Genomic DNA, 12,465 nt, shown 5'->3' on the forward strand with positions numbered 1-12,465 from the left:
TTTCTTGTAGTCAGACTTGCCTCAAGGCCACAGTGCCTCCTTTCCTGAACCTACCCACAATTCTCTCCTCTGCCATATTTCCCTTAGTCAAAAAGAACATTTCACCCATTTCTACTCACCACGGGCCGGATGTATCAAGATATTGTTTTGCAATTTCTAAATAGAGATTTTATGCGAATTGCTATTTAGAAATCGCAAAACGGTATGTATGTAGAAAATTGCTATTTTGTAGCGATTCCTTATCATTCTTTATTTGCGATTTCGCAAATTTGCGAATTCGCAAATAAAGAATGATTTCCAATGCATTCCTATGGGCCAGGAGGCCCTTAGGAATGATGGTGCAATAATTCTCAAATTGCGAATTCGCAATTTGCTAATCGCAATTTGAGAAATATTACAAAGGTGCAGGGGTGTCTCAAAGACACCCTGCCGCACCCCTGAAATCTACATGTGTGTGCATGTGGCACACATACATGCCCTATGGGCATGTATGTGTGTCACATACCACCCTCACAAATGCCAAATAGGGCATTATTATAAGAAATCGCAAATTACCACCAACTACAAGTTGGTGGTAAATTGCGATTCCTTAACACAAATTCGCACTTCAAGAATGTATCATACATATCATTTAAGGAATCGCAAAATTTGCGATTCCTTAAATGCTATGGCAAAATAAGGAATCGCAAATTATTGCGATTCCTTACATTGCGATTTTTTGATACATTGTAAAAAATGCAAAAAGGCTGTTTGCGAATCGCAAAGGCCGAAATTCTGCGAATTTCGGCCTTTGCGACTCAAAAACGATTTGATACATATGGCCCGTCATTACACAATCAATAGCTAAGTATGGAAGATGCAGCACTGCAGTATATAAAGGGGAGGCACACTCAACATACAATTGCGGATTGCTCCAACAGTCGCTTATTGCATGGTTCCCACTGCAATGTTTGTAAGTTTCATTGGCAGCTGTACATGCTAAGGACAGCTCTCCTTGCACAAGATGTACTTGAAGCCGCTCTGAATGGAACACCTTCGCATAATTGATGGCTGGCGCTGAACAGGCGCACATGGCCAGCGGGGAGCTGATTGGTTCATAATCACCCACAGTTCGGGGGTAGCCATTAAAATGCTCTCAAACAACAGGGCAAATTATTGTGAAACTGCATGCTTCTCCATTAGCTTCGCCGAATCACCCTATGCATCTGTGTACAGGCACACATATCAAAATACTTCAAGGCAGGCCTCAACACATACCTGCACAACTCGTCTACATTCACCACACAACAGCAAAATCATTATTTCCTTTCGCTTTTCCTTTCATGTTCATTGACTTCTCTGTTTTTGTATGCTTTTTCGTTTCTTTCTTGCATGTTGTTTCCTTCCCTGTCGTTTATATGTATGTTACCCTTTTTTTAACAATCATTTCCGTTTCTTCCTTCCATGCTTTCATTCGTTTGTCTTGCTCGTCCATTCATGCACCCATCATCCCATTAACATGTATGGTAGTCCTACCATTTCATATGTATTTCGTCCTTTCCTTTCATATGTATTCACGTCATTCCATTTCATATGTATTTGTTACCTTCTCTTTCATATGTATTTTCGTCCTTTCCTTTCGTATGCATTTTTGCTTCCTTTCATATGTAGTCACGTCCTTCCCTTTCATATGTATTTTTTTCCTTCCCTTTCTTATGTATTTCCTTCTTTCCCTTTCGTATGTATTTTTTCCTTCCCTTTCATATGTAGTCACGTACTTCCCTTTCATATGTATTTTTGCCCTTCCCTTTCATATGTATTTTTGCCCTTCCCTTTCATATGTATTTTTGCCCTTTCCTTTCATATGTATTTTTGTCCTTCACTTTCATATGTATTTTCGCCCTTTCCCTTTCGTATGTATTTCTACCTTTCCCTTTCGCATAAATTTCACTAATTCTTTCATCTGTTTCTTCTTCAATATGCATTTCTTTCCTTTAATATCTGTTTCCTCTTTTCCATTCTCCTTAGCCCTACCGCATAGAATTACCAAAAAACCAAAGAGCAAGCAACAATCCATGCACTATCCCCATCAAGTGAGCTGGAGTCCGCCATGCTGTGAGTACTGGGGGGAGGGGCTTCTGGAAGGTAGAGGTGTTTGGAATACGTGGGCATATTATCAAGCAGGGTGTTAAAAAACTATCGCCGTTTTAGCGGCAGAAAATTGCTGCTATAGCGGCGATAATGGGCTTGATAATATGCCCTGGAGAATTCCCATAGAAGCCCATGTTCACACCAGAACATAGACTTCTATTGGAATTCACAAGGCCATATTATCAAGCCCATTATCGCCGGTTTAGCTGTAGTTTTCTGCCCCACAATTCGGCTGCAGTTAAGGGGCAAATTGCAAAAAAGTAAATTAATTTTATTTTGTGATGACACTAGATTTCTTTTTAGCATGCTGTTTTCCCCACACTCTATTTGCAGATATATATTTTTTTGCAAATAGATTTGCTGACAAACACTCAGCAAAAATCCAGTTTGCAGATTGATATTTCTGCAAAACATATTTTCCTGAAAAAAATCTGCAAATTGACCATTTGCTGGGTTTTATTCGAGGCGTGTTTTTTGTTGCAAAGACTGCTTTGGAAAAGAAAAGAAAACTTTGCAATGAACTTTGCAAGTTTTCCACAGAATACCACACGAATTCAGTGCGGCAAAGTCTCACAATTTCATATACCTCTTGCAACTTTAATGTTGAGTGTTGTTTCCATAAAGAAGATGAAAAAAGGACAATACTACTAAATGATGAAACATGCAGTTTACTCCTATTTCTGCATAATTTACAACTGTATCATGGATTTTTCTTTCAGAAAAATGTGTACCTGATACATGTTACAGTCTGTGTGGTAACACGAGGGCATTCACCACAACATGGGCTTTGTGCCTGCTTTCTAGCCCTATATTGTGTAGTGTGGCCATCATCTACATCAAACACTTCTAAGTGTCAAAGGCTTTGAGAATACCTTCAAAGTTCTGACTTTGGGGTCTACCACTATTTTCAAAAGCATGCCCCTGACCAGTCCACTTATTATATATTGTTCACTATGCTTGCAAGGGTAGGCAACATTTGAAAATTTCTGCAGATCAGCAGTAGACCGACATTTTCCAATTTTACTGGACTTTGCTTGGTGTAGTAAAAACTACAAAATCTCCTCTCCAAGATCATTTCCTTGTCCAGTTTGTCCTAAAAAAGAGCATTCTTTAGAAGAAAAATGGAGGATGAAAGGACCTTTCGGTATCACCAGTAAACGTATGCAGTGTGCCTGGTGCCATACAGGGGATGGGCGGGGAGGCGCGGAACTGCCAATCTTTAACAATTTTTCAGCATGTGGGAGGAATATAGAGAGGTTTGAGGTTGCGTTTATTGGTAAAGGGGACAGAGATTTAATCCGTTAAGTGCTGCGAACATTCGGCGGACGTCGCGTGCACTACCTCGCTAGTGCTGCGCACGTCCGCTGAATGTTCTGTTTCCGCCCGCGCAATGGAACGTCCGCACTGGGGCGGAATTTGCGGCACGCTTAACGGGTTAAACTTGTCATCTCCTCACTAACCCTGGAGGAGCACAGGGAGGTGTGACACCACTGACAACTAAGGGCATGTTTTTTTTCCAGGTCTTGTATGGGCCCACACACCTACTCTCACTCTTTCAACAAAACACACAAACAGATGCTTTTGAGGCATCCATTGATGAAGTAAGTGTATGCAAAATATCCTGCTCTGCCAGTGGAATTGGTGGAATTTTGGTGACTCTGTGTTACTCTTGTAAAACTGAGAGGCATATTATCAAGGGGGTTTATCTCCACTTTTTTGGCTTTAAAAGCCAAGAAAGCAGAGATAAAATTATCTCCCTATTACCTAGCTGTCGCTAACACCAGTTAGCGACGGCTAGTAGGAGATAGCGACCATCTTGGGCCCCGCTTTGCATGTCAGAGAAATTTATCACTAATGACATGCAAAGTGTGCGTGCCAAGATGTTAGCGACTGGAAACAGTCACTAACATCGCTATCTCCTATTACCAACTTTTGGAGATATTCGCCCTAAGCGCGAATATCTCCAAAAGCTAACACCTGCCCTGAGCAGTTCCTAGCCATGTTATCCAATGGGAGGTGGATAACATTGCTAAGAGCATTAGCTCGGTAATGCATGACTTTTCATCGAAATTCATGCATTGCGGCCGATTTTTATCGCATTTGCGATAACCAAGGTTTATCTACGATAAAAATCGCCGCAGGTCTGCGATAAATTTTTGTCTCTAACCAAGCAATAGCGATAATTATCGCTATTACTTGGTAATATGTCCCAAAGTTCCGGGGAAATTTTGCCAATCACCACATGGCAGAATTGTTTCTGAAGTGCAGCGCCAGAACAGTAAGTTCGCAAGCTAGATTTATTGTCACCTAGTGCAATTTCCTATTGCTAAGAGGACTTCTGGTAACATTTTTCTAATGAGGGAGGTTGGGACCGTTCACGGTCAGAAAGCTTCTGCTCAAATAGAAAATCTCAACTTGATTAGTTGCGTATTCTGGTGCACCTCGTGGAGCCGTTTACGACGATTTTTCAGTGTGGGACGTGCTCCCGGCATTAAATCACAGTGCAAGCAGCGTGATGAGCCTATCTATGCCCGTTGGCAGAACTCTGTGAATCTCGCAGAGCTTTTGTGGAATTTCAAAGAATCAAATTCTGCGAGTTCTGCCCACCCCTGCTAGGAAGATTGAATAACCCCCGAAGGAGTTCATCTAAGCAATGCAGGGGTTTCCACCTCACCTTGTGGTACTGTGTGACTTGGCAGATCTGTCAGTGGAGTGGAGTTGGTTTCGGCTGCTAGATTGTGCAGCATTGTGTGGGGGTTCAAATCAGGAAATGGGGTCAATGGCTGCTGAATGAAGTCAATCCCTCTGTCAACTTGGTTGGCCATTGTAGAGGCAGGGATCTTTTACCTTTGTCACCAATGGCCTATGATGCTGCTCCTCAGTTATGCTTTTAAACCACAGGAACCACATTTTTTGCAATGGTACCAATAATTGTATAAAATATAAGCAGAACTTCAGGGGATCAGGTTTCGCAACTTTACTGTTCCCAATTCTATTCATCAACAAGGAACTGCATGTTTCATCATTTAGTAGTATTGTCCTTTTTTCATTTTCTTTATGGAAAAAACACTCAACATTAATAAGTGTTTACTTTACGTATACTTTGTATAATACACACTTGTAAACATTTCTGTATTTGTAACATAGATTTGCACGCTGCATAGACATTGGTCACGCCTAGGTTATGACATTTCTGAGATGAAGTCTTGCACAGTTATAAAGCTTTGCGAATCATGGCTCATACTGTGCAGACCTAGGTCACATGTTTCTCGAGTTGACACCATCACTTTGTATGGACATAAAAACTTCAGAGTAATTATTGAATTAAATCACTAAAATATGTTGAACTTGCAAAGTTGTATAGTTGTGTTGCAAGTATGGGACTGGCATGCATTTGGGCTAACTGTAGGCAATGTTTGTGTGCATATCAGGGAAATCAACAGTAAAAGCCGGCCTCGCAGACCATAAAACAAGCCCATAAAAAGCCAAAGAACGGCCCACACACTGACCTGTCAGCCCAGCCCTTCCAGACTGCCAGATTGCCCTAGAGGCCAATTTAGACCTCACTGGCAGCTAAAAAGGATGGAAGACCCTTTAGCAATGGCCAGGCGAGATGCATTTCAAAAGGCTTTCGTTTCCATTGAAGCACAACTCTGAAAATGGCTGGCAGATTTCCTGTTGCCCACGCGGCCGCCGCGTGCTTCAGAAGCACGAGACACCAGCCGTGGATGAGTCATCCGTCTGCGCCTCCGTCGCGCGCAGAGGGAGCCGGGGCATTGCCTGTCCCTATCTCAGCAGAGGCAGCGGCCATCTGGCCCTTTTAGTTTCACAACATCCACTTCAAACTCTTTTGTCAGTGGTGATTTATGCAACAGACCAAACGGAGCCTCCATTTTGTTTCACCTTCCCAATGTGATGTTTTTATGTCGGCATTTGTTTCATGGACCAGGGAAGCATCTGGACAGCTTTCAAGCACATTAGGGCCACGATTATCACTTTCTTGTGAAGGGTTTGTTGTTTATTGGATGCAATAAATACCAACAATACATGTTTTGGCTTGAAAATGCGACATAATGTGTGGACTTGGGTGCTCACCATATAAAAATCTGCACATCCCCATATTTTTGGGACATTTTTCACACTGGACCTGCTGAAATTTATCAGGTGAAAAATGGACAGTCAGAAAAATCATACATTTTATTCCCACAAGTGCTTATTGCAATTTAACAATTTTATGACAGAGGCTGATTTAGATCCTGCCTGAGGGGTTGCTCCTTCAAAACCCTGATGGCTATCCCATCCTTCGAAATATAAATCCCATAGGATAAAATGGCAATTATATTTTGGCAGACGGATTATCCGTTGTGATGGAGTAACCCGCCCTCCAAAATCTAAATCTGGCCTCATAGTGGGAGTGCTTATTTCTGCTTTATTTTCCACCTTAGCACCCAAAACCTACGTTTGGCCACCCTAGTCTACTTGCTGCTATACTGGGGCAAATGCTAAAAGCTTTATTAGTTATATTTGTTTCGTTTAAAACTCTAAACAGCACTAGTTGCCTCAAAGCACTTTAAGATAGAAGCAAATATAAGAGAATGATTAACAAACTTGGGCACTAAACAAACCTGTCAATCAGCCAGCTTAAGGGTGGGGCCTACTGATGAGACTCCTCCCATGTATACTTAAGTTTCACATCAAAGTCTTTGAAGTAGAGCCAACAAAAGCCCTCATATGAGTGGCTTGGCCCCGGTGGTGATGTGGAGATTATCACATCTGCTGAAGTCGTATACCCCATTGATTGAAATGTAACAGAGATAATTGCCACTTACTCCAAGTTCATCTCTGGAAAATGGGGCATAACATGGAATTTTGGAGCTCACTGCACCAAAATCAGTACACTCTGCTACTCTTCAGGCATTCTTTCCTCTGTAACTTTCAGCATGTTTGACCTGTTGAAAAGAACATAGGGAACATTTAATTTTCATGGGCCACTATTAATGAGGACCTAAGTTGAGAAGTAACCTGGAATGGTGAAGAGACTAGCCATTTTGGGTGATAGTGGAATTGCAATTCAGATGTTCATCTACAAACACCTTAGTCACACACATGCACTAGTAAAAGCCAATCTAGTTTGCCGTCTGATAGAATGGTCTAAATTAAGTGCCCTAAGCACACAGCTTTTAGGTCAAAACCTTTCAGACCAAAAGTACTGAATTTATACAAGCAAATAGTTAAATCTTTTTCTTATCTTGTCACATTTGCTGTGCATTCAAAGACAGAGGTCGAATGTCAGATTGTGTCTTCCAGGGTACGTGGGGCCCCATTACGATGACGAGGGGACTTGGTTCGCCCGCCACCGTAACGGTAAACGGGACAGAGCACCAGAGGTGCGACAGTCCCGCTAGGCCAATTCGGATGCGACCGCCATCCTAAGGAGGAGGTTGGGGTCTGAAGGCAAGAGACGGCACAGCTGAGCTGCAGGGAGAAAGTGGACTTTGACCGAGACTCTGTGCCACTCTAATCTATTATGCACCATTGTACTCTATGCCACTTCCCCTCTATGCTACTCTGCTCTACACCTCTACTGTCTACCCTGCTCCACTCCACTCCACTCTACTCTGTACCACATCACTCTACGCCACTTCATTCACTTTTGAAACAAACTTCTGTATGTCACTGCACTCTACACCACTGCCCTCTAAACCACTCTGCACATCTCCATTCTATGCCATTCGACTCTATACCTCTGCAATTTATTCTGCACCACTCTACTTTATTTCACTGCATTCTACACCAATGAACTCTACACCACTTATCTCAGTCCAATGCACTCTATGCTAATCTACTCTGCATCACTCTACTTTATGCCAATCTACTCTGCACCACTCTACTTTATGCCAATCTACTCTGCACCACTCTACTTTATGCCTCTTCACTCTAGTCCGCTTTACTCCACTTCATGACACTCCACTCTACAACACTCCTCTTCACTCTATGATGCTCTGTTCAGCTCTTTGCCAGTCCACTCTACAGCACTCTACTCCACTCTATGCCCCTCTATGACCCTACTTCACTCTATGACACTCTGTGCAACTCCCTCTACATCACTCCATGCCACAATACTACACTCTATTCAATGACACACAACTCCACTCTACTGCTCTACTCTACACCACTCCATTCTATGCCACACCACTCTTACTCTATGCCACTCCACTCTACAACAACTTACTCTATGCCACTCCACTCTACAACACTCTACTACATTCCATGCCATTCCACTCTCCTACAATACTCCGTCGTTAGAGTTTATGGGCCAAGGGAAATCTATTAATCGCATGCTACATACTACATTTGAGATCTGAGAACGGATAGACTATTCAGTCCTTAGCTGCTGTCATATTCAAATGGACTATACACATTTGTTAATGGAGCAGGTCTTCGAGTCTACATATAAACATGCCAATAAACTAACATCATTTGCACATGACTTCCTTCACTGCCATTTAATGCTGTTAATGTTACTTTCCATTCAGGAAAACAGTTGTCATTAAATATTCAAATGCCTCAAATGTTTCCAGTATCAGTCTTTCTGCATATCCGTAACGGTGCACAGACATAATATCGACTCAAAAATATCGACTGGACATAATATCGACTTTTAAATATAGACTGGACAAAATATCGACAGGACAGAATATAGATGACCAAAATATCGTTATTAAGGTAAGTGATATAATATCGACTGTAAAAAATATAGATAGTAAAAAATATCGATTTTTTAATAATATCACATTTTTTATAGTGTATTTTTATGGTATAATATGTGTGAAAAGTGTGTATTTATGTTATAATTAATTTATATTAATGATTTTTGTTTTTATAATTATTGCGTAATTTAATTCTGTAGCGGGTTGTGGGTTTATAGGGGAATAGGGTGGGAAGTATTTTAGTTATAATTAATTAAATATTTAAATTAATTTATTGATAGTAAATTTAAATTAATAGTTAATTAATTTATAATAGTTAATTAATTACATTTTAATTGGTAATTAATTTTAATTAATGGATTAATTGGTAATTATGTAAATTTTACAAAATTATTTTGTAGCGGGTTGTGAGTTTATAGGGGAATTGGGTGGGAAGTGATTAAATTATAAATAATTAATTAGTTACATGTATTTATATTTATTTAATTTCAAATAATTGTTAAATCGTTTTTCATTATTAAATAATTAATTGAATTTTTTTTATTAATTAGTACTAATAGGTGATCAATAGAAATAATTATTGTTAATTAGTAAATTTAATATATTAATTATTATATTGTATACTAATATTATTAAATTTTAATTAATTATTAATAGATATTCAATAATATTTTTTAAATTATTTTTGAAGTATTTACTTTCCCTAATGTTGTATTCTCTGGAGTGGGAATAGTAATTTTAACCCCTACGCTATCCAACTTTTTCCCTACTGTTGCACCCACTGGAGTGGGAATAGTAATTTTAACCCCTACGCTATCCAACACTTTCCCTACTGTTGCACCCACTGGAGTGGGAATAGTAATTTTAACCCCTACGCTATCCAACGCTTTCCCTACTGTTGCACCCACTGGAGTGGGAATAGTAATTTTTACCCCTACGCTATCCAACGCTTTCCCTACTGTTGCACCCACTGGAGTGGGAATAGTAATTTTTACCCCTACGCTATCCAACGCTTTCCCTACTGTTGCACTCTTTGGAGTGGGAATAGTAATTTTAACCCCTACGCTATCCAACGCTTTCCCTACTGTTGCACCCACTGGAGTAGGAATAGTAATTTAAACCCCTACGCTATCCAACGCTTTCCCTACTGTTGCACCCACTGGAGTGGGAATAGTAATTTAAACCCCTACGCTATCCAACACTTTCCCTACTGTTGCACTCACTGGAGTGGGAATAGAAATTTTAACCCCTACGCTATCCAACGCTTTCCCTACTGTTGCACCCACTGGAGTGGGAATAGTAATTTAAACCCCTACGCTATCCAACACTTTCCCTACTGTTGCACTCACTGGAGTGGGAATAGTAATTTTAACCCCTACGCTATCCAACGCTTTCCCTACTGTTGCACCCACTGGAGTGGGAATAGTAATTTTAACCCCTACGCTATCCAATGCTTTCTCTACGCTTGCACTCTTTGGAGTGGGAATAGTATTTTTTACACTTCTGCTATCGTACGGTAATATAATAGTATCCTATTTAATTATAGTATGTTACTATATATATATGTTTTAACAAATATGATTGTAAAAATTTATTTTTATTAATTTCATTTATTATTTAATTATTATAAGTTAATTTAAGTATTTTTAAGTATATTTTAGTAATTAAATTTTAATATTAATTTAATTTAACACTGTTTTTAATAAAGTCGATTTTTTTAAAACTATATTTTTGTAAACAATATTTTATACTCGATATTTTTGTACTTACCTGTTTGTAGATACAAACTCGATATTCTGTCTGTCGATATTTTGTCCCCGATATTTTTGCAAGTCGATATTTTGTCCCTCGATATTATTTCAGTGATCCTATTGTAACATAATGCAAAGCACATCATAACCAGTAAATTCTTTCCATCCACTTCCACATCCCTATTACAACATTTTACTCTAAGCTTAGTCCTTGCAGCATGTACGTATAGTACCTTTACACATTGTAATATTGTCCAACATAGGGCAGACCATGGCTTCCATACACATTACTCATAGCATGTACAGATGCAAGATATCAAACCCACAACATTCCTGTGTTTGTGAATGAATCGTGCATATGGGGATTTTTAAATGATAACAACGTGAAATGTTTTATGAAGACATTCCTGTTAAACCCTCACTATATTTCATATCCCAAATTTACAAGTCATATACTAAACCTCCTGGAAGGCTGATATTTTCCGAAGACCGAAGTAAAGTATGTGAAGTTCTTTCTATCATCATATTAAGAGACATTCTATTCGAATACATAGAACATGACTTTAATTGAGGTGATTAGAGTGATTTTGGAATATCCTTGCATATTGGTCAAATTAGACTTTATCTTGTTGGACACCAAAATCAGACATATGTATGACTCACGTGCGGGAAGATCAGGGTGACAGGTCAATGTCCTATTTGCAAGATAACAAAATGGTGCTAGAGATGTTGGAATTCATTCTCTACCACAATCAATCTTCAATGGCCTATTTTCCCTCAAACCCAAATGTCTGCTATGGGGTCGAATTCAGCACTTGCATATGCCAACAAACTCAAGAGAGTCAGTGACTGAACAGTATCCAGTAGCCAGGGGCACTCAATGTGAAAAGTGTATTTACTGGAAATACATTTTAATTAGGAAGGGCAACCTTTATGTCGCTTTTATAGACTTAAGGGCTGCATTTGACCTAGTCCCTCGCTCTCAGCTATGGGAGACTTTAAAGAAAATTGGGGTCCCTTTGGAAATACTAAGGCAACTAATTAAGCTACATACTGGGAACTATGCCACAGTGCGTTGGGTGCCAGGGGGAGAATTAACAAAACCAATTCCGGTGGGAAGAGGAGTAAGGCAAGGGTGCGTATTGGCACCAACCCTTTTCTCGCTATACGTAAACGACATCGCCGACTTTCTATCAGGAAGTACGCATGATTCTCCTCATCTGGGAGGAGAGGTGGTATCAGCTTTATTATTTACCAACGACACAATTTTAATATCTCAAACACCAAAGGGACTACAATCACTAGTAGACACCTTCGATAGATAGAGTTTACAAAAGGGACTTGAAATAAACTCCAGTAAAATGAAATACATGTCACTAAACCCCCACAAATCTTTTTAAAAAAAAATTGTTTTAAATAACCAGCCACTGGAATACGTAGACAGTTTCAATTATCTAGGAATCAACTTGGATAGCAAAATGACCTGGAAAGGTCAAATTGAAAAAAGCAGGATTATGATGGTCCAGAATTCGGTACCAATTTTGAAAAAACACGAGGCTAGCACACGCAGAGCTGTTTCACCTGCACTGGAGGTATTCAAATTCAAAGCACAATCCGCCGCGTTCTACGGAGCTGAGATTCGGGGCCCCCAGTGTAGGAAGAGCTTTGAGCGGGAAGAATATACATTTTACAGGCAAATACTAAAGCTTCCCAACAGGACCCCTTTGCTGCCAGTTTCATTGGATTTAAATATAAAACGTACCGACCATCATGCGACCTTAAGACCACTTTTGTTTTGGGTCAGGATCTGGACTACTCCCGAAATGATCCATTATAAAACTGGCTTAGTTGAAATTTTAAAGGCCAATCAAACC

At 39.8% G+C, this 12,465-nt stretch overlaps 1 protein-coding gene across 1 annotated transcript in view; it reads left to right on the plus strand.

Moving 5' to 3' along the window:
- SSTR5 (somatostatin receptor 5) overlaps positions 1–12,465 on the plus strand; it is a 154,746-nt gene that overhangs the window by 84,616 nt on the left and 57,665 nt on the right. The window contains exon 2 of the mRNA XM_086940538.1: positions 2,008–2,094. The gene's annotated coding sequence lies outside the window, so the exon portion shown is untranslated. The remainder of the gene's footprint in view (positions 1–2,007; positions 2,095–12,465) is intronic.

The sequence above is a fragment of the Lissotriton vulgaris genome, chromosome 10 (genome assembly GCF_964263255.1).
Source record: "Lissotriton vulgaris chromosome 10, aLisVul1.2, whole genome shotgun sequence".
NCBI classification, from domain to species: Eukaryota; Metazoa; Chordata; class Amphibia; order Caudata; family Salamandridae; genus Lissotriton; species Lissotriton vulgaris.